Here is a 22,555-nt window from a genome sequence, read left to right as displayed (position 1 = left end):
AATCCTCACAACAAGCCCCTTTCTCCCCACTTTGCAGGTGAGGACAGTAAGTTTCTCAGGGGTTAGAGGACTTGCCTTGGGTCATGTAGCAAATTAGAATCCCAGGTCTGCCTGCCACTCCAGCCCGTGGTCTTCAAAGAGGAGAAGGAGTGAGGAGGGGAAGTGTAGACCAGGCAGAGCCCCAGGAGCCAGAGAAACACACAGCAGGGAAGGCCCCAGAGCAGACACTGCTTTGCTGGAGTGCCTCTTGACACCAGAGACCACCGTTGTGTCATAGACGGCAGCACCCACCAGTTTACAGAGGCTTCTGCCCCTTTAAGAGCCCACACTCCCCCAGGGAGGCTCACTTGGGTGGGGGGACTTTGGAGGTCTCTGTGGAGACATTAAGGCACTCTGAGCTTCTGCCCTAGAAAGCTTGGGGATGTTCAGCTGGACAGGCTCCTACCAGCCCTTGTATGTAGTTAGTGCTCAAAGAAAAATGATGTTTCTGGAGAAGGAAGCTGGAGGGGCGGAGTAACTGGTTATGAGATGCTGGGGCAGAAGGGCTTCGAGGGTTGCTGTCGGGCTCTCCGGTGGCCAGACTGCCGCCACACAGGGCACGTGTCCTGGAGCCCTGTTTCCTGGGCACCCCCAGCTTCATTCCCACATTCCTTATGGCTGGCTCTCACAAACAGCGGCCTGCCCCATATGCTGGAGTCCCTGGCCAAACCCGCCAGCCAGTCATTTCCCCCTCTGGCCTCACTTTTGCCATGGGCTCCTGGGATGGGTCAGGAGTGCCTGGGGCCCCCGACTGGGCCCACTCGGCGGGGTCGTTTGTGCTTTGCAGCAGCCCTGCAGCTGCCGGACAAAAGGTCCTATTTGAGGGTGACAGCAGCTCTCATGCTGGGCTCTGCCCCAGTCCTCTCCCACCCTGGTGGGACCTGGGGCTGGCTCTCCCCTGCCCCACCCTTCCTGTGGGCTCTCAGTCACCCTGTCCCTCTGATCTGGGCCCAGTGGTCAGGGCTGATGCCCCACAGGCCACTGCTCTCTTTGCCCTGCTAGGCTACATGGGCCAGCCCGGTGTGGGACACTTGCCAGACCACCTTTCCTTCCTCCTCAAAGCAGCTCAGCTCCTTTTGGACCACCTTTCCACCTTCATCTTTGCTTAGACCCCTGCTTCCAGTCTTGACACTCCACAGCACCCCTTGAGCCCCTGTCTCCAGAGCAAATCATCAGCCCCGTGAATTGGTCACAGCCTGGCCCCGTGCTGGGTGCCAGGACACCGAGGTGCAAGACTCTCCACCCTTGCTTTCCGGCAGTGGGAGCTCAGACCTCCTGGCGTTGACGGCCTTTCTCTCAGCAGATTTTTATCAAGCACCCACTGTGTGCCAGGCACTGTGCTGGGCACTGAGGATGAGGCAAGACCGCCATGTCCCCGCTCTCACAGAGCTTGCGTTCTAGTGAAGGAGGAAGCATCACGTAAATAAATGTGGCACGTCAGGGGTCAAATGTGATGACACAGAAGCAAGCAGAGTCAGGGGAGATGTGAGGGCACAGGGTGGGGGCCTGGCACACGGTATGGTCAGGGGCCTCACTGATAAGATTGGGGAGCAGTGACTTGTAAGGGGGGAGCCATGTGGACCCCCAAGGACAGAGTATTCCAGCAGAGGTCCTGAAAGGAGGGTGTTTGAGGATGAACAAGGAGGCAGCCAGGTTGGAGCACAGCACCTGGGCGGGGTGACAGGAAGGCTGGCTCACGTGGAGTGGAGCAGTGGTCCTGCGCGTTAGATCCACCAGGGAGCATTTAAGAAGTACGGACGCCCGGCTCCAGCTCCAGTGATTCACACGGATTTTCCAGCGGTGAGGCTAGGCATCAGTAGTTTCTTAAAAGCTCCGCAGGTGACCCCAACGCGTAGCCAAGGTTGAGAAGCACTCACGTGGGGTGCTGTGGGGCATGGAAGGGACTCTGGATCTCGTTCTGAATGGCGAAGCCACTGACCTCTGTTTTTAAAGGCTCAGAGAGACGAATAGGAGAAGGCAGCCCCCGAGAGGAGGGTGCTATGGGCGGAGGAGGAAAGGACCCCCCCGCCCGCACGTGTGCGCGCGCGCGCACACACACACACACACACACACACACACATATACAGGCAGTAGGAGGAGGCTGCAGCTGAGGGGCGCAGGAGGGGAGGAGGAGCCTCTTCTCGGGGGCGGTGCCCCGAGGTGGGGGCTGTCCTCGCACTCACCGTGAGGCACCTGAAACTCTGGGCAAGGTAGCTTGCTGGGCCACACAGAGCAAGGGAGAGTGTCAGAGTTCAAACCCAAGTCTGCCTACCTGAGCAGTGCAGTGCTTGCACCATACCATCTGCCTCCCAGGTGGCTGTGGGCGGGTACAGGAGGCGCCACCTTACTGTCTGCTGGGTTCCCGGGAACTGGGAACAGTACCCTCAGCCTCCGGTCACCTACAGGCATGGCTGAGAGGTGACCAGTAGGTCCCAGTGAGTTAGCTGAAAGTCACTGTGCCCACCCCACCACATGTGCCCTGCCATCACCCAGCCCCTCCTCGGGACCCTCCGGACCTCCCCACCACTTCAAAAGGCAACGTTGAGCACCGGGGGCCCCAGTTCCTGTACCAGAGCTGTGACCGGCGTCCTTTCTGATGGTCGGTGCCCAGCTCCGGAGAGCCGGCGCCAGCTCTCCTCAACAGCATGGACAGGGTGGGTGGGCGGCTCCAGAGGGATCGCAGGTGCCGCTTAGCCACTTCCTTCTCTCTTCTGTCCCCGCTTTCCCTCTGCTACCCCCTCTTTCTGCCCCTCACCTGTCCCTTCCTCTTGCTGGGGTTGCCCTGAGTAACACAAATGCAGAGATCAATCATCTGGCCGGGCCTCTTCCCGAGGGAAGCCTCTCCTAGCTGTCCACCCCCGCCCCAAATCCCTGAGAAGCTCTCTTGAGGCCACGCGGCATCTCTGTCCTCCTGCACGCTTGTCCGTCTCATCCTGGTGATGTCAACACGAGGCATGGCGGTGCTATGGCAGCAGCTGTGTGAGCAAGTGGATCCAGCCAGAGTGGTGGATACAGGGCTCGGCCCTCTGGGACGCAGTCAGCGCTCCTCCCTGCTCAAAGCTTCTAGCCCAGCCCCTCATCTTCCCGTCTCCTTCTGAGCTCCTCCCTCCCACATTCACTCATTATTCACCTGAGACTTCCTGACTACATGCCAGGCTCTGTTTCCAGTATCTGGGATACAAACTTGACCCTTAGACCCCACTTGCAGGAGCTCAGAGCCTCAGCATCAGATAGGATGCTATCTTTGCTTCCCTCTCATGAGGTCTCAGTTTCTTGGGGGAAGGGGAGTTGTCCATTAGTCACTTTTTTCAAATTTACCAAGGATTTTTGTCTTTTACTTTTTTTTTTTTTTTCCAGACACAACAAAGACTTTTTATACCATCCGTGTTTTCCCTGGAGGAGAGATCAGCTGGGTCCCGGGTCCCTGGGGAGGCATCTTGCACATCCAAGGCTCCAAAATCCATGAATCTTGATTCAAATCCTAGCTCTGCTGTTTGCAAGCTGTGTCACCTTGGGCATGTTTCTTAACCTCTCTGTGCCTCAGTGTCCTTCTCTGTAAAATGGAGTTGGTGACAACACCTTTTCCATGGGATTGGAAGGATTCATGAGAGAATTCCCGTGAGGGGCCTGACACGAGTGCTCAGTGAGCGGTAGCATGAATATCACTCTGCACATGCCCAGCCCCTTCTCCACCAGCAGAAATTCCATCGCCCTCCTTCCCCCAGGAATCCTAGTCCTGGCATTTAAATTAGATCATATTTTTTCTTGTTTTGCATTCTTCACCCTTGATAAGATCTCAATTAGCAAGAATGTATTAAGCATATTCTACCTAAAAGATTTTGCAAGACTTTAAGATTACCTCATCCCAGAGCTTTGTTTCCACAGAGTTTAAAATGTAGCTGGGGAAGTAAACATGGAAAGAGAGTTTAGGATAAAAAGCACGGGGTCACAGGTATCACTCAGTGGATCAGCCGCCTTCTGAAGCAGTGAACTCTCTGTCCCTGGAAGAATCCAAGCAGAGGCTGAGAGACCACTTGTTGGGAATTCCAGGGGCATGCACTGTTTCTGGTAAGTCCTACCAGGTTGCAGAGGAAGGAGCCGTCTTGGAATAGGCCAGATCTGCGCCTGGTCTGACCATGTTCCTTGGGTCTCTATTTTGCCAAGCAGGGCGGCAAGATACAGCCCACGGGTAAGAAGCATTCCTCAGAGATGCCGAGAGGAATGTGGCCAACGGTGGTTGCAGGCTTGCAAACACCCTTCCACCTGGGTTGCAGGATGCCTGGAGCATCCGATTGGGCCATTTGCTTTGAGGCCAGACTGCCTTGGCCTTTCAAGACCTGGGGCTGACTCTCGGGTGTGGGAATTCCTAAAGCTGGAGCTGATGAGGACAGGAGGGAGGGCTACCTTGGAGCAGGGGGATGGGCCCAGTACCGTTTCATGCCTTGAGGTGATGACTTGAAGTTTACCCTCAACCACCTGTGATGCTACACCTCTGGCTAAGTGTTCTACTCAATAATGGAATTGACTGCCCAGATTTAGGGTACCAGAGGAGGGGGAAAGGTTGGAATTTCCAAGCAATAGAGGCAGTGCCGTGTGGAGGTCAAGAGCAGAGCTCTAGTGTCTTGGCTCGAATCCTGGCTCCATCACTTCCTAATTGTGGGATCACATAAAATGGCTTCTCCGTGCCTCAGTTTCCGCATAGGTAGAATGCGTGAAGATTAGATGAGTTAATACATGGAAAGTGCTCAGAATTTATTGGCCACGTAGAAAAGCACCGCCTAAGTGTTGGCTGTTGTTTTGTTGCCTGTCCTCTAGGGTGGAAGCAGGCATCACTCTCTCAACGGGGGAAGGGTTGTAGGGGACACAACAGTGAATAAAACCCCTCTGTCCAGGGGAACCCACCCATCCTCCCAAACTGCCACCAAAGTTTCAGAATTCTGATGTCCCTTATCCTAACAGATGTATGTTAGGCAAGGTACCGTGAACTTAACAAACATTCTTTAAATTAAAAAAATTTTTTTTTAATTTAACAGACTTTTTTTTTTAATGAACGCACCATTTTACTCCAAATTAATTTAAAGAAATAGTAAGAGGTTTATAACAGTTGGGGACAGAGATTGTCACAGTGGCACTGTTATACCCGATAAAAAGATGGAAGCAACATAAATATCTCACAAGAGAAGTATAAATACATGTTTTTCCATCCATTACATAGCTAGTATGGAAACATTTGTATCTCACGTTCTTCTCAAAGCCTATTTCAACTCATGGAAAACTGCTTATGACATTCTTATGAAAATTATTTACAACATAATTATGACATAGGTGAAATACACTGGTTGTAAAAGTACACAGTATGTAAAATATATAGTCCTAATTTTGTATCTATACAAATATCATGACGAAACAACTAGAAGTATGTATACAGATGAGTGATTATCACTTTCTCTGCCATGAATTTCTCCATTTTCTCAATTTTTCACAATGAACATGGGTTATCTTTATGGTCAATGAAAAGGACAGCAAAAGCCATTATTATGATTATATTGTCGCTATCAGTTGGGTTTCCATGGCTCTAGAGTTTTTACTCCCATTTCCCCTGATGTACATGTCTGGAGAGATACTCACAGAGAGGATGGCTCTGTGTTCCCATGACCAGGGCTGGTCCCTCCTGGTCACTGCCCACTGCGAGAAGGATCCATGGGGACCACATTGGCTCTGGGCTTGGAGGGGCCCCTAACAGACGTTTATTAAAAATCTCCTTGGTCCAGATCACTCTGTGAAGAACTAAAGATTCAGAATTAAGTAAACAGTTCTCTTTCCTCAAGGAACTCACCGGCTGGTCTGGGAGAGAGAAGCCGATTGCAGAAATGTTGACAGTAATGGGCAGTTACCTGCATCTGCGAGATGCAGGTAATCCCAGAGGGTGTGAGCCGCCTGCGCAGGGGGCTTGTCACTTGCCTGCCTCCCCGCCCCTTCCTCAACCTCTGCCTACCTATCAGTCTTGCAAGCCTCAGAAAGTGAGTTGGACCTCTAGGCTTCACAGTTCATATTAGTGAATGAAAATGAATTAACATAGAAATGAAACCTCTGATACGTTAGGAACCTGCTGGAACCCACCTCCGCAAGTCCTTCCCTTCCTTGCCTGCACCAGTGAGCACCCCCAGGTGACGCTCTACTTTGAGCTTAGACCTCTCTAGACACAGTGCCATTTAGTCAGGTGGTAAAGCCAGGTCTTGTTTCTAGGTGTTTCCGTACTCCTCCAACCCCCATTCCCACCCCCCACCCCCGAATACTCAAAAGAATGTGGCCCTGGGCTGCAGAGGAGCTCCTGGAGGCCTCAAGACATCCTGTTGACTGTCCCACTGTCATCTCTAAGGGGCTGTGCCCATCCCCAGCAAGTGCCCCAGCGCTGTGTCCCAGCCCTGACCCTCCTCTCTCTCCGGTCCCGTACCTGACCACCCACTGCACACTCCTTACTCCTGCTAGCAGACCAAGGACCATCTTTCCCCGAAGGTGCCTCTTTCTTCAAGCCTTCGTACCTCTGCCCGGACATCCCCTCCCACCTCCTGCAGCAGCTCAGTCAGACTCTGGGCCTCGGGCAGGTGGTGGGACTCAGTGCTCCTGTCCCTACAGTGATGGGGTTGGGGGGTACAGATGCCCTCAGAGGGCCCTCCCTGCTCCTGATTTTACATCAACCTGTCTGTTCTCACTTTAGGGCTTTGTGGGAGCCATTTTCCTCTCTCCTCCTTTCAAGCATACCTCAAACCCTCCTCCAGGAAGCCTTCCCTGATCAACTCCTTGAGCGCTGTGTGCTCAGTTCTGCTGGCAGCAAATAGGCGTACACCAATGCTGATGCAAGGGCTTCATGGGGGCCTTAGCCCTTCATAACCTCCATTTCCCAAAAGGCTACCCAAATATACACACCCTAAGGAAAAACAGAGAGCCTAGTATGGAAGTGTGACCTCCAGGTAAGTTTTCCAATAACTGCCCCCCCACCGGCCACACTCCACCCCATCCTAGCCACCACCACCACCCCCAGCCCGACTGCCTAGAAATTCTCACAGCCTATGGTCTGCGCTCATGTATCCAGGTTTCCAACGTGTTAGGTCTCTTCTCTGGGTTCAGGTTGCAAGCTGCCTGGGTTGAAGAGGGCCGTGTCCTCTTGAGTGTGCCTCCCCCAGGCGTGCCATCCCACTCCCCAATTGCTTTGTTCGGATAATGACACCAGTTGGTGACCAAGTAACGTATTTATAGTTATTGAGGTGCTTTCATGCATGGTAGCCCATTTTGCTCTGAAAACACCCTGTGTGGTAGACAGGGCATGTGGGATGACCCCATGCAATGGATGTGGAAACTGAGGCCCTGGGAGGTTTAACACCTTGCACATAGTTAATTAAGTGACAAAGCAAGGCCTCCCACCAGGTATGCCTGCCTGCCTCACTGCCCTGTGAACTGCTTTGCTTGCCAGCTCAGGTTTTAATCCGTTCCAGTGTCAGGGCTGTTGAGCAGGGACCCCCCAGGGCTGACGGAGGAGCCAGAAGAAGCAGATTTGACTTCTAATCTGACTCACGCAGCTGGTTCAGAATGCAGCCAAAATGGGGGAATTTGGTCCTGCTTCCACTCCCCTTCCCCTCTTCCACAGCTGCTTTGACATCCTCTTGCCTCCCTCTGCACCCCTCCCTCCCCACCCCCAACTTTGGGAGCCGTGGGGTGGGGTCCCAGGAGGATGTGAGCCTATGGACAGGCGGGATGTTTTTCCTACTCTGTATTGTTCTGCCCGTGCCCATTGTGTGGGCTGAGAGCAGGACGTCACCAAGTCGCCTGGCAAACTTTCAGCAGAGCTGGGGAACATTTCCGGAGGGAACTGACCCATTATAAATGGCTGAAGCTTTTTACAAGCTTTGGTATTTCTTTGGATCGGCCGGACTGGGGGAGCCAGGGAAAGGAAAGACTTGAAGACTTCCGGTTCCTGGCAGCCAACTGCAAGGCTGAAGGTCCCAGGGACCTTGGCAGGCCTGAGGTTTGCCAACACCTAACCCCAACTTGGGATGGCTCACACCTGAGTGTAGGAATGGACCTAGTCACCTTGAAAAGCTTTACTGTGCTCACGCAAGGGGAAGTGCAAGGTCAGAATTGTTTTAAAGCTGTTCCGTGTTTGCTGTGGGGTGAGTAATGCTCAGTGTTTTCAACTCACAGCTCTTCCTTCCCAGGGGAGGCATTTATTTATGCATCTCTCTTTACCACTAGACTGGGTGTGCCTTCAGAGAGGTTCCTGGATGCCAGGTGCTTTGTATCAGTTTTCTCATGGTTTGATTGAATCCTGGCAGCAAGAGGATTATAGGCAGGTATAGTACGCCGTTTCTTACAGATGCGGAAACTGAGTCTCACCAAGGTTAGGAATTAGTTCCAGCCCACGCAGCTACTTCATGGCAGAGCTGGGATTTGAACTCAGGTCTGTGACACTCCACAGTCCACGATCTGCAGCAGGATTTCTCAAACATTCCCTTGCATAAGAGTTGACTGGAGTGCTAGCTAAGAATGCAGATTTTGGGGCCCTGCATTCTCCCCAATTCTAATTCAATAAATCAGGGTGGGGCAGGAAATCTGCATTTTTGCCAAATAACAGGGGATTCTGAAGCACTTGAGCCACAGGTTGAGAAACACTGCCTTGGGGGTTGGTCTCCGTTTTTTGTTTTTTTTTGTTTTTTTCTTTGCCGGTACGCGGGCCTCTCACTGTTGTGGCCTCTCCTGTTGTGGAGCACAGGCTCCGGACGCGCAGGCTCAGTGGCCATGGCTCACGGGCCCAGCCGCTCCACAGCATGTGGGATCTTCCTGGACCGGGGCGTGAACCCGTGTCCCCTGCATCGGCAGGCAGACTCTCAACCACTGCGCCACCAGGGAAGCCCCTGGTCTCCGTTTTATGATTTTAGCCAAGAGAGCAGCATCCTGGACTAAAAACAGAGGCGCAGCCCCAGGCCCCTACTGAGACCTCAGGAGGTGGCCCTGTCCCCTCACTTGTCCCTGCCTATGTGTGAAACCCAGGAGAAGCAGCCTGGAGCCTCAGAAGACAAAGGGAACCCGTCTGCAGCATAGAAAATTCTCCCATCACCCTTTATAATATTTGAAACACACAAGATAGGAAACTGAGCAACAAAGTCAGAATAAAGGGGCCCTCGTTCACCCCTCAGACTTTTCTGGACCCCTGCTATGGGAAAGGGCTTGGGACAGACTCCTCTGAAGTTGCAAGTACGGCTGGATGCATCAGGAACCTCCTGCTTCAGAGTTACCTGGGGGTTTGCTAAGATGCAGAGTCCTGGGGCCCATCCCAGGCTTCCATAGCCAGAATCCCTGGGGGGTAAGCTCTAGGTGAACTCATTTTGCTTTAAATGTGTTCCCCAGACAATTCTGAAGCAAATAGAGGTTTGAGAACTGGTGGCCAGAGGGCCTGGGAAGGAAAGGAATTCCTGAAGCTGAGGACCCCAGGAGGGCCCCAAAGCTACAGCCTGGGTGGGAATCCCTGGGGTGCAGCTGTGGACTAGTGAAAGATGTACCACACTTAGTGTGTGGAATTCTGGGTTTGAACCCTGGCTTGGCCACTCTGCACTCCTGGGCAAGTGACAACCTCCCTGAGCTCAACTCCTCACAGGTCAAATGAGGATAATCCAGTCCACCTTTGCGCCTGGCTGTGAAGACCCAGTGAGCACACAGTGGGCACTGAATGGACAGCAGCAGGTGAGCGGTGGAAGAAGCTGATTCTAAGTTTTCAGGCGATGCTGACAGGGCTCCCAACAGCATCCAGCTGCCACAGACCCACTTCACTCTCTTGGAGAACCAAGGGCTGGGTTGGGCGATGGGGGTCAGAATTCAGAATCTTGACTTGTGGACTCTGATGGAGTGGCCTGGGACACCCTCAGAGGGTCAGAAGCCCTGAAGCCCTGAAGCCCCGTGGTCTGAAGGACCCTGAAGCCCAGGTCGTGTCCGGAGGGCTGTTTCCACCACTCCACTCCCCTGTCCGTCCACTTCCCAAACCCTCAATTTCACACCAAGAATCACACCATAAGCATGGGCTCTGAGAGGTCAGCCCAGGGGCCCTTCCCCGTATAACCCTCACTGCTACTCAGTCTTGTTTCCCTGGAGTTGTCTCTGTTGAGCTGGGGGACCTAACTGTTCCTCTCCTCCTTCCCATCTTCACCCTTGGGTGCCTCCAAGGACCCCTATCCCCTCTTCCTTGACCATTACGCCCTCTTTAGAGGCTCCTTTTCCCCCTCTCCCTCTCAGGAAGCCCAGGGGTCATCCTCAGGCCAACTGCTAACTCCCTCCGGGGAAAAGATCTGAGAAACCAATTCATACCCAGTGGGTACACTCAGCAGGCCAGAGGCCCTCCTCTGGAATAGGTGCACTTTACAAGCAGCTGTAAGAAAGCAGTCCAGGGGGACCTGAAGAGGGCCTCTCCCCTGGCAGTACCGTCTTGAGGTTAAGAGTACAAGCTCCGGAGACAGAGGGTTCGTCCTGGCTAGACCATGCATTAGCTGAGTGACCTTGCGCCACCTGCTTCAGTTTCCTTATGTACCAAACAGAGAAATAGCAAACGTATCCACTTCTTTAATGCAGGCACGTATTAAGTCTCAACATGTCTGGCACATATTAAGTACTCAATAAATGTTAGTCATTATTGCTCATTAGTGGAAGGATTTGGGACATTTACTAGTCTGGATTTCATAGGTTAATGCCTGTGTCCATCCGGGGCTGTGTGCCCACCAAGTCCAAGCTTAGCCCTAGCTGTCATCTAAAGGGAATGCTGCACATGGGGCCAAGTGTCTGAGTTCTTGAGCTGGGATTCATCCTCTTGGTAAATCTCCTTGGGAATAAGGATGAGGGCAACAGCGGCTGGATTAGGGGAGAGTCTCTATTAGTATCTCTTAAGCCAGGGCTTAAGGGAAAGCATAGGTGGATATGAAGGGAATTTGACATCTGCTTCTCTCTTAAGGTTCAGTTGCCTGTGGACTGGGGGTAGGGCTTGGTAAATCACTGGGTTTCTGCACTCTGAGATCCTGGGAAGGAGTGGGATTCTCTGACAGCTTTGTTCCTCTGTACCAGTCTGTGAGTCTGCGAAAAGGCAAGTAACAGGCTCAAATCCTTCAAGAAAGGGGATGGAGGGTGGGGCCTGTTCTTCCTGCTCCTATCATCTCCTTCCCTTCTGGCTAATTTCCCTCTCGATAGGAGCAGGCAAGAAGACTCAGAAGGCTTCTGGAAGAGATTGGAAGTCTTCAGGGCAAATGTCACCTCATCTCCCAGCCCCACTTTTTCCAACAGACATGAAAAAATACCTCCTCTCCCTTGGGCAGACCAGCCACCCTGGGGAGAGCCCTTTCTCCTCAAACTGGACCACTGGGGACTAATTCTTGCCCACCATGGGTTTGGAAGATGCAGCTCTCTGTGAAGAATGCCGCTAGGTAGAGGGCCCCACCAGGATGGGAGCAAAGACTGCGGCCAGGTCAGGCAGGACAGCAAGATCACGCCCCAGAAACCCACGAACAGAAAGGAGACACCAAAGTGAAGTGAGCACTGCAGCCAACAGTAACTCTCTTAGCACCTCCATCTCACAGAAGGTGGAGGAAACCACAAGAGAGCCGTTGGGCCCACATTCTCCCGACGTTCATCCTGAGTCAGCGCCTGGGCTGCTCCCGGAGGCTCAGTGACTCATAAGACAAGGGCCACAAGCATGAGGAATCCAGTCCAGAGGGAGACAGTGTGTCACCTGGGCACAGAGGAGGGCGCCACTGATTCTCTCTAGGCGGGAGAACATTGAAGCTGGACACTGAAGGCTAGGTTGCATTTCTACAGGACAGTGGGGAACAGCAAAGGGGACTTGTTCAGGGGTCACAAAGCCTCCTGTGGGGGGCAGGGGGAGGGGTGATAGTAGAGGATGGAAATGTAGGCAGGGCCTCGAAAGGCATATTGAAGGCACTGACCTTTACCCTGTGGACTGAGGGGAGTGGAAACACACATAATTTTTTTCCTGATTATTAGAAGCAATATACCTTTGGCATAAAAACCAGAGAAACAGGGCTTCCCTGGTGGCGCAGTGGTTGAGAGTCCGCCTGCCGATGCAGGGGACACGGGTTCGTGCCCCAGTCCGGGAAGATCCCACATGCCGCGGAGCGGCTGGGCCCGTGAGCCATGGCCACTGAGCCTGCACGTCCGGAGCCTGTGCTCCGCAACGGGAGAGGCCACAACAGTGAGAGGCCCACGTACCGCAAAAAAAAAAAAAAAAACCACAAAACACAAAAATCCAGAGAAACAGAAAAAGTATAAAGAAGAAAATTAAAATCACTCATATGTCAACTACCCAGAAATAACCACTGAGGTTTTCCTTTCAGACTCTTTCTTATAAATAAGAGACCTTTAAAAAGGGTATATGTAGGATAGATACAACATGTAATATATAGTCATATTAATATAGCAAAATGTATATTTCATATTAAAAGATTATGTTATGTTAGAACATAATCTGAATTCAGAGAATATATCAATTAACATACAAGTTATTATATAATAACTTAGTATAATATAGGTCATTTTAAAGAAAGCTAAATTGAGATGTTATAAAGAGGGAGTTTTCATTTTTATTTGTTTATTTTTAATAGACAACACATTTGTGTGCTCCATAATTCAGAAGGCACAAGAGGTTATATAGTGAAAATGTCCCTATTGCTCCATCCCCTACCATCTAGCTCTCCTCCTTGGACTCAATAAATGTTGTTGTAACCTTCCAGGAGTTTTATGCATAGACAAGAAGATAAACATATTATTTTCTCCCCCTTTGTTACACAATTGTTAGCCACTTATTCTGCATCCTTCAGTTTTTACTTAGTATATCTTGGATACCATTTCCTATGAATGTATAAAAAGTCCTCTCATTTTTTATGGCTACATACTTTTCCATCATATGAATGTATTCTAATTTATTCAGCAAGTCTCTACTAATAGTCATTTGGGTTTTCTCTAATCTTTTGCATTTATAAACAGTGCTGCCATAAATAACTCTACATATGTCGTCTTGCACAAGTAAAACTCCATATGTAGCATAACTTCCTAGAAGTGCAGTTACAGGTCAAGGGTCAGGTGCAGTTATAATTTTGATGCATATTTCTTAACAGCCCTCTGTAGAGGTGATACTAATTGCTTTAAAATGTCCCTCTTTTGATGTAAATGAGGGATAAAATCAGGTCTGAACTTAGAGTATAAGGAGGCTGGATTAGAAGTGGGCAGGCAGGAACCAGTTTGGAGGCCACTGCAATAGTGCAGGAGAAACCTGCCTAGAACTGAACTATGGGTCAGGACCATTGGACAGAGGAGCCGGAGCCCTGAATTCAAGAAACATTCTGGACTTAGAACTGATAGGATAGAGACACAAACTGGCCTTTGGATGTGAGGGTGCAAAGGTCTCTAACAGAGTGACTGGGTGGGTCTGGAAATGGTGTCTGAAGTAAAAAGGTGAAACAAAAGCTGCAAACAGAGAAGGAAGGAGCCCCCTGGAGTCTCGTTTCTCGAAGTGTAGAGACATTTATTATAATAATGCTCTTACTTTGTTTCTCCTACATCAAGGAAAATGACCTTCACTCTGGAAAAGGTAAAACGGACACATTAAGAGGGAACTGAAGATTCCCCTTTAAAAAGACAGGTTATTGGTCACGTGTGTTCGACACTTCTCCTTCCTGACCCCACGAAAATGATTATAAAGCAATGAGCAACTGTTACCCTCCCAGTGATGAAGAGAACAGGAGAGAGGCCACCGCGGATAAACGTTCTCAGCAAATACATAGGAGCTGAGAAATGGAGAAGAGAGTGGTCACTGATGAAGTGGGTGGAGGACAGTGAACCCAGAGGAGCAGGCAGCGAGAGAGAGAGATGGCTGCACATTACCGCGGCAGAACCACAGTGGAGCTCAGGCCTCCGAGATGCTATGAGGGTGGACGGTGTAGAGGAAGCAGGGGACATAGCCACCGCTGAAGTGAGGAGGACTGGCCAACGGTACATGGAACAGTCAATTCCCAAGCAACACACAGGGCAGCCAGGGATCCATCTCCAGTCGGAAGCTTCAGTTCAATGGTCCCAAAGCAGGGGCTTCCACCTCTAATACTGGAGTCCTCGTGTGATGCAGGCTCACTGCCGAAATGAAATGAAATCTGCCACCTGACCAGCCCAGCCTCACTCTTAAATATGAAAAGACAAAGATCATCAGACATTTGAAAAAAAGCCTCTGGCATGAAAAAAAATAAAGATAAACGGTGTGTGTGGGGGGGTAACATAATGTCCATAATGGACATATTCCATTATTTCTCTTTAGAGAAATAATTTAGGAAACAGAAGACTAAAGAAATTTTCAGTAACTAATAGGTAATCAGGGAGATTTGAGGAGGTGTTGCATCCCTAAACAAGTATAGGATGCTATGAAAGGAAGACCAGAAAATAAATGTGAGCTCCTGGAAATAAAAGATAGGATTATGGAAATTGAAATTTCAATAGAAAGTGTTGGACGTAAGAGAATTAGAGAAGTAGTTTCACGTCTGGATAAGAGAAACATCCAGAAAAAAAGTAAAGAGAAAAGCAGAAGAGAAGAAATTCTCAAATAAGAAAATAAAATAATTCCCCAAAGCTGAAGGACAACTTGTAAAGGGGACACCAAGAATACAGCGCAATGAGTGAATAAGGGACCCACATATGAGCACCATCATGGTGAAATTTTAGAATAGCAGTGATAAAGACAGGATCCTAAAATTTCCCTAGAGGAGAAGAAAATTTACCTCTAAAAATATAAGAATCAGACTGGTCTCAGGGCTCTCATTAGCAAAGGCTACACTGATGCCTTCAACATTCTGTGAAAAAAGCAATTTTCAACAAAGAAGTCTATATCCATCCAAATTATCATTCAAGTGTGAGGGTGGAGCTATAACACTTTGAGAAGCTAGGGACTCAGAAATATCTATGACATACTGCCCACTCCTTTTTTTCTTTCTTTCTTTTTTAATAACAATTTTAAAATTGAAGTATAGTAAATTTACAATGTTGTGTTAGCTTCAGGTGTACTGCAAATTGATTCAGTTACATATATATATATATATATATATATATATTCTTTTTCAGATTCTTTTCCATTATAGGTTATTACAAGACACTGAGTATAGTTCCCTGTGCTATATGATAGGTTTTTGTTGTTTATTTTATACATAGTAGTATATATACATTAATTCCAAACTCCTAATTTATCTCTCCACACACACATACACTCCTTTTTAAGCAATTACCTGAGATGTGGTGCAACAAAATGATAGCCTAAACAAAAACAAAAACAAAGGGAGGGAGGGAGGAAGAGAAGAAGGAAGGAAGGAAAGAAGGAAGGAAGGGAGGGAGGGAGAGAGGGAGGGAGGGAGGGGAGAGAAAACAGTGGGACCCGTCAAGGGCATCAGTGAAAAGAAGTCCCCGACCAACAGCTATGTAAGAGAAAAGCAACACGCCCAAATTAGAGCATATAACGGAGAGGGCCCCGTGTGAGGTCCCTGGGAAAAAGAGGAACCTCGGAAACAGAATACTCGATAAGCTGAAAAGTAGGAAACAAACATGAAGAAATAATCATGGCAAGTAAAGAGAAGAAGAGGAGGGGGAAGGGGAAGGAGAAGAAAGGCAATCTGAAACTATGAAAAACTAAAACAAATAAAAGAAAGAAACATAATTATAGGACATTCCTGGCTCTGCAATAAACAACATTTAATGTAAACATTATTTATTGGTTTTAAACTTTTAGAACCAACTAATAGGCAAAGCACAGAAGACTTAATTATGGTTAGAAAATTATATATACAGGTAATCAACTTTGAACATTTAAAGTAAATGTTCAGAAGACAGAAGCTGGGAAGGGGAGCTAAAAGGGAAAGGTAGGAGTGATATCCTTATCCTTCAAAATAGTGAGTCAAAACTACTATCCATAGCTGATGGTATGAGAAATAAAGATATAAATATGTTACTTAAAGCAACATACGTAATCAACAGCTTTATTTTTATTTTATTTAGAGGAATTAAATAAAAACAGTTATACAACCATGTTGTGAGTAGGGTGGGGGAGAGTTATTTGGATGATATATATGAACTAAATCCTTATTTTTCATAGTTATAAATAAAGAAAGGATGTTTTAAACTGAGAAATCCAGAAACGGCCACATAAGCACATTATTTAGAGATATAGAAGTCATTCCCAGAATAAAGAGCTAAAAGATTTAGAAGCAGTTGCCTCTGGGAGCAGGACTAGAGGGGGAAGGAATGAGGTGGGACTGTTCCTTGCAGGCTCTTCTGTTCTACTTTATTTTTAACCATGTACATGAATTACTTGGATATAAAAATTTAAGTACATCACAAGATAGATGAGAGCTTATGTGGCTGCAGATGAATTCTGGGGGCCAGATTCAGATGAATTAGACACAGGGTCATGAAATACCTTGCAGGTAGGACTGAAAAACAACCTGGGTAAATGATGAGGACATTGGAGATAAGAAAATGTTCATTTTCACAAAGAGACAGAAGGTATTTCTGGAAACTATATACCAAATGGCTCAATATAGAATCCTGGCAAAATTCTAGCACAGATTATTAAACAGATGGCTTGGGAGTGTTTTGTGATTTATTTATTTATTTATACTCTGCCTCCTTCCAAAAAGAAGGATTTGTAGTGGCTTATAGAGAGACGTACAATACAATAAGATTTTTAAAAATTTTAATGAGAAAAGAGTCTCAAAAAGTTAAACTTAAAAGTACTATATGATCCAACAAATCCACCTGTAGGTATATACCCAAAAGAACTGAAACATGTTCACATAAAAACTTGTAAATGAACGTTTGTAGCAACATTATTCATGATAGCCAAAAAGTGGAAACCCAAATGTCCATGGAAAAACAAAATGTGGTACATCCATTTTGAACAATGGAATATTATTAAGCTATGAAAAGGAATAAAGTATTGATACATGCTACAATGTGAGTGAACCTTGAAAACATTATGCTAAATTAATGAAGCCAGACATAAAGGGCCACATAATTATATGGCTCCATTTATACAAAATGTCCAGAATACACAAATCCATAGACAGAAAGTAGATCATTGATTGCCAAAGGTTGAGGGGAAGAGGGATTGAGCATGGGTAATGGGGTGATGAAAATGTTTTGGAATTAGGTAGTGGTGATGTGAATATACTAAAACCCACGAACTGTACACTTTAAAAGACTGTATTTTATAGTATGTGAATTATATCTCAGTTAAAAAGCATTATTATGGGGAAGATTGAGGAAAGGAGGATGAAGAGAAAAGGACAGAAAATAAAGAGGAATCAAGTCAGTAGACAACACATATACCGTAAAATTCCACATAGGTGATAAAGGTGGATCACGACTTTGACCGTGAGCTTTCCAGCAGCCACTACAAGCTTGGAAAATAGTGTTAATTAAATGATTCCCAGCATCCATAAGATAAACATGAAATGGTTGCTCAGGAGAATCACAGATTTTCCTGGTGCCCAATAGAAATTTCTGTGTGTCTTTGTATAGTGGTCCGTTGGCAACAACATCCCTACCATAACTCCAGTCACGTATCTTCAAGTTGCTCAAACTAGGCATAAAGTCCAAGGATAATTCAGTAAAGGCACTTTAATGAGGGGCCTAAATGGTGTGGGATATGCAAGCAGCTCTTGTTGATAAAATGTGGATTCTCTGGAGCAGTGGTTTCCAACCTTGGCTGTGCATTAAAAAGCCCTGGGGAGCTTTTGCAAACTACCAACGCAAGACTCCATCAACCAGAAAGTCTGACTTTTCTGAGATTCCAACATACATACTGTCCCCAACTTATGATGGTTCGACTCCTGATATTTTGACTTTACAATGATGTGAAAGCGATATGCACTCAGTAGGAGCCATACCTGGAGTTTCGAATTTTGATTTCTGGGCTATCAATATGCAGTACAATATTCTCTCATGATCCTCCTGGGCAGTGGCAGCGAGCCAAAGCTCCCAGTCAGCCAGGGGATCATGGAAGTAAACAACCAATACAGTTACAACCATTCCTTACCTGTAAGACCTTTCTGTTTTTCACGTTCAGTACAACTTTCAATCAATTACATGAGATATTCAACACTTAATTATAAAATAGGCTTTCTGTTAGATGATTTTGCCTAATGGCAACTGTAAGTGTTCTGAACACGTTTATGGTAGGCTAACCTAAGCTATGATGTTTGGTAGGTTAAGTGTATTAAATATGTTATTGGGGGGTGGGGGGGCTTGAGGATATCAGTTCCCTGACCAGGGATTGAACCTGGGCCATGGCAGTGAAAACCCGGAATCCTAACCGCTAGGCCTCCAGGGATCACCCTATTAAATGCATTTTTGACTTAATGATATTTTCAGCTTACAATGGGCTTATGGGGACGTTACTCCATGGTAAGACAAGAAGCCAAGTCTGAGAACTACCGACTAAATACAATAGATGACTTGTACATCCCTCATGGAGTCCTCTATGAATATCATTTCTTCCTCAGTTTTTCATAAGTTCAAGGTTACGACAGTTAAACATATATTCACATGGCTAATATTTTCTGAATGCCTGCTATGTGCCAGGAAGGTGCTGTATAGTGCCCCTGAGAATTAATGTGTGACTCAACTTCTATCCTCAAAGAGCTGACATTTGATCCACATTATGAACACCCCAGCTGGTGACCACAAGAAAGGGAGGTAAGTGAGGAGATGGAGGGAACACAAGGCAGGCAAAAGAGGCATCCCTGAGTTGGTGGGGAGCCCCCCGTAGAACATATAGCTCATCTGAGCCCTGAAGGAAAGGTTCATTAGGAAAGAGGAGGGTGGAGAATGGTGCAATGTGTTCAGTATTTTTCTCCGTGGTTTGGGTGAGTACAGTCATCCCGTGGTATCGCAGAGGACTGGTTCCAGGACTCACCACGGATATCCAAATCTGTGGACACGCAAGTCCCATAGTCAGCCCTCCATATCCCAGGTTCTGCACCTGAGGAGTCAACCAACCTCAATACTGTATTTACTGAAAAAAAGCTGTCTATAAGTGTACCCACGCAATTCAAACCCATGTTGCTCAAGGGTCAATTGTATTAGTAAATATACATTATGCATGTGAGGTGCCATCCTTCTCTGGAACAGCTGGAGGAGCAGCCCTTCTGCTGCATGGATGAATTGGAACCCGAAGCATGCTGGCAGGGAAGAGGAACCCAAAGAAAAACTAAATGAGACACGGGAGCAGGGGAAGGCAACGGAGAAGTGTGAACAGCACCGAAGAGTGTCTACCAGCGGCTTTGCATATGCTCTAATTTCATCCCACCATAACACTGTACGAATTTGACATTTTACAATTGAAGAAAATTAGGTTTATCATGTCAAGCCCTGAGTTGTCATGGCCAAGTGTGGGCCCAGAACATAGTCCAGGCCTGACACACTCCCAGGTCCAGATTCTTTCCATTATTCAACGTATACCAAGGCTTATACTTGGATTCAATACATCGACTGCTCATAAATGAGATGGGAAGACTTGGTTTAACAGCAGCTCTTGTGGGGGAAAATGTTAATAGCTATAAGCTCAAGCACAAGTCTTAGGTGTGTAAGTCGGAGTGTGAGAGGCAGATGGTGTCATGGGAAGGATCCAGTGTTTGGAATCGGGATACCTGGGCTCAAAATTCAGCTTCAATACTTACTAGGTGTGTGATTTGGGGCAAGATACTGTGCATTCCTGAGTCTCAGTTTCCTAATCTATAAAAGGGGATAATAAGGCCTATATCACAGGATCATTGTGAAGGTTACAGATAATGTAGGTACAGAAAAGAAGCAGATATTTACATTACTCAGTTATTACACATAACTGAGAAAAGACATATCCGGAGTATATCAAAAACTCCTAAATAAGTTTTTAAAAGACAGACAATCCAATTTTTAAAGTAGTCAGAAGACTTGAAGGGGCATTTCACAAAAGATGATATTCAAGTGGCCAATAAGCACACGATAAGATACTGAACAGTATTTATCGTGAGGGAAATGCAAATTAAAACCACCGAGATAGCTTCTTTTCATCTGGAACCGCCATCTTCCAGTAATTCGCCAAAATGACCAACACAAAGACAAAGAGGAGGGGCACCTGCTACATGTTCTCTAGGCCTTTTAGGAAACACAGAGTTGTTCTTTTGGCCACATACATGCGAATCTACAAGAAAGGTGATATTGTAGATATCAAGGGAATGGGCACTGTTCATAAAGGAATGCCCCACAAATGTTACCATGGCAAAACTGGGAGTGTCTACAATGTTACCCAGCATGCTGTTGGCATCCTTGTAAACAAACAAGTTAAGGGCAAGATTCTTGCCAAGAGAATTAATGTGCCCATCGAACATATTAAGCAGTCTGTGAGTCGAGACAGCTTCCTGAAACGGGTGAAGGAAAACGATCAGAAAAAGAAGGAAGCCAAAGAGAAAGGGACTTGGGTTCAACTGAAGCTCCAGCCTGCTCCACCCAGAGAAGCACACCTCATGAGAACCAATGGAAAAGAGCCTAAACTGTTGGAGCCCACTCCCTATGAATTCATGGCATGATGGGTGTAAAGAAAATAAAAGACCTGGACTGTAAAACAAACAAACAAACAAACAAAAAACCACTGAGATACTGGTATACTACCAACACGATGATTAAATGAACATGGCTGCCAATGCCAAGTGTTGGCAAGGAAGTGGAGCAACTGGAACTCTAGTAAGTTTGTACTCTGATACAATCACTTTGGGTAACTGGTAGCATCAACTAAAGTTAAACCAACCCCACAACCTAGCAATTTCACTTCTGGGCACTATCTCAATAGAATGAGAGCTTATGTCCACCAAAAGGCAAGTACATGAATGTCCACAGCAGCTTTATTTATAATAGCTCCAAACTGGACACAACCTGAATGTCCATCGATAGTAGACAGGATAAATAAATTGTGGTGTATGCATATAATGTTCTCCTATATAGCAATGAAAAATAATGAACTACTACTCTCATAGACACAACATTGAGCAAGTACAGTACTGTTTCTGGGGTGGGTGCTGGAAGTGTTCTATATTTTGATCTGGGTGGCAGTCACCTGGCTATGTAAATACATATGTAAAAATTCAGTGTGTTCACTCAAGGCTCATGCACTTTAATGTATGAAAGTTTAACCTCAATTAAAAAAAGTAAACAAAAAGTTATTGTATGTCATGTGCTTGGCACAGAGTGGGCACTCAATAAATAGCTGTCAAAACTCTCCTTTTCTAGAGAAGAGGAGGCAGCAAACTCATTGCACTGTGTGCTGAATAGGCCACTTGGGAGCCCTGGGTGTGGTGCTGGGAGCCTCCCTTTTTAAGAGGGTCACTGACAATCAGAGCATGACATGATGGGGAGATAAGGATGGCAAGGGGTCTGGAACACATAGTAAATGAGGAATGGCTGAAGGAAGTGGAGAGAATGTTGGGGACAATAAAACTTAGGAAGAACATGAAGGATGTCTTCAAGTAGTCAAGGGCACTCTGTAGAATGGGAATTAGACATTTCCTTTGTGGTTCTAGGGCAGTGATTCTCAAACTGAAGCTGCAGCTGAATCCCCTGGAGGACTTATTAAAACAGATTACTGAGCTGCACCCCCAGAAATTCTGATTCAGCAGGACCAAGAATCTGCTTTTCTAGCAAGTTCCCAGGCCAAGCTGCTGCTGGTCCAGGGACACACTTTGCTAGTGTAACTGAGCAGGGCAGAACTCTCACAGCAAGTGTTTGCAAGCAAAGTAAGGGTTCGTCACAGGGCACCAAGCAAGGAAGTGGAAGACAAGCCTAAGATCCACTCCCTCTTGGTCCTTGAGTTAGGGGTTTTTAAAAGGGAAAGACAAAGAAGCTGGGGTTAATCACCATCTTGTGACAGTTCTTACTCATAGTTTTGGGAGTCAGGATGCCTAAGGCTTATGAATCTCTTGTCCGGTGGTCCATGACCCAGGGGTCTTTTAGCTCATCTTGCCCAGGAGAAACAATCTGAGTCTGAACATTAATGACATTATAGACAACAGCAATTTTAGTCATCTGGCTCTGGGTGATCAGTGTTCAGTTAGGACACAACTAAGGTCAGAGGGGACAAGACAGGGAATAAAGTTTTGGATAGAGAGGTTAATCATAAACTCAGCAGGGGAACTTGGTTTGGGGGGACTCAGTTTCAATCCCTACTCCTGTTTTGACTTTCTCCATATCTTTGAGGGAATGGGGCAATGACTGCTCTGGCTACTTTCTGCTGAAAAGGGGCATAGTCCTGCCTCAATTTGGGGAATGGAAATATTGTACACCGAGTTGGAAATATTCCCACGTTCCAGGTTTTGGATCTAAATCTTGCATAATTAAATTCTTAGTGCCTTGGTCTACCCATTTTGGTGCAATAGCTTATAGCACATTTTATGCTCAGGTACCCAAT

The 22,555-nt window shown here is 47.1% G+C and overlaps 1 pseudogene; it reads left to right on the top strand.

The window, feature by feature from the left end:
* Positions 1 to 20,198: 20,198 nt before the first annotated feature.
* Positions 20,199 to 20,684, top strand: LOC112403573 (60S ribosomal protein L21 pseudogene; annotated as a pseudogene).
* Positions 20,685 to 22,555: the final 1,871 nt, after the last annotated feature.

The sequence above is a fragment of the Neophocaena asiaeorientalis genome, unplaced genomic scaffold (genome assembly GCF_003031525.2).
Source record: "Neophocaena asiaeorientalis asiaeorientalis breed wild unplaced genomic scaffold, Neophocaena_asiaeorientalis_V1.1 scaffold67, whole genome shotgun sequence".
Lineage (NCBI taxonomy): Eukaryota > Metazoa > Chordata > Mammalia > Artiodactyla > Phocoenidae > Neophocaena > Neophocaena asiaeorientalis.
Note: the sequence above shows the minus strand (reverse complement) of the source record. Positions and strands in the feature narration are given on the sequence as shown.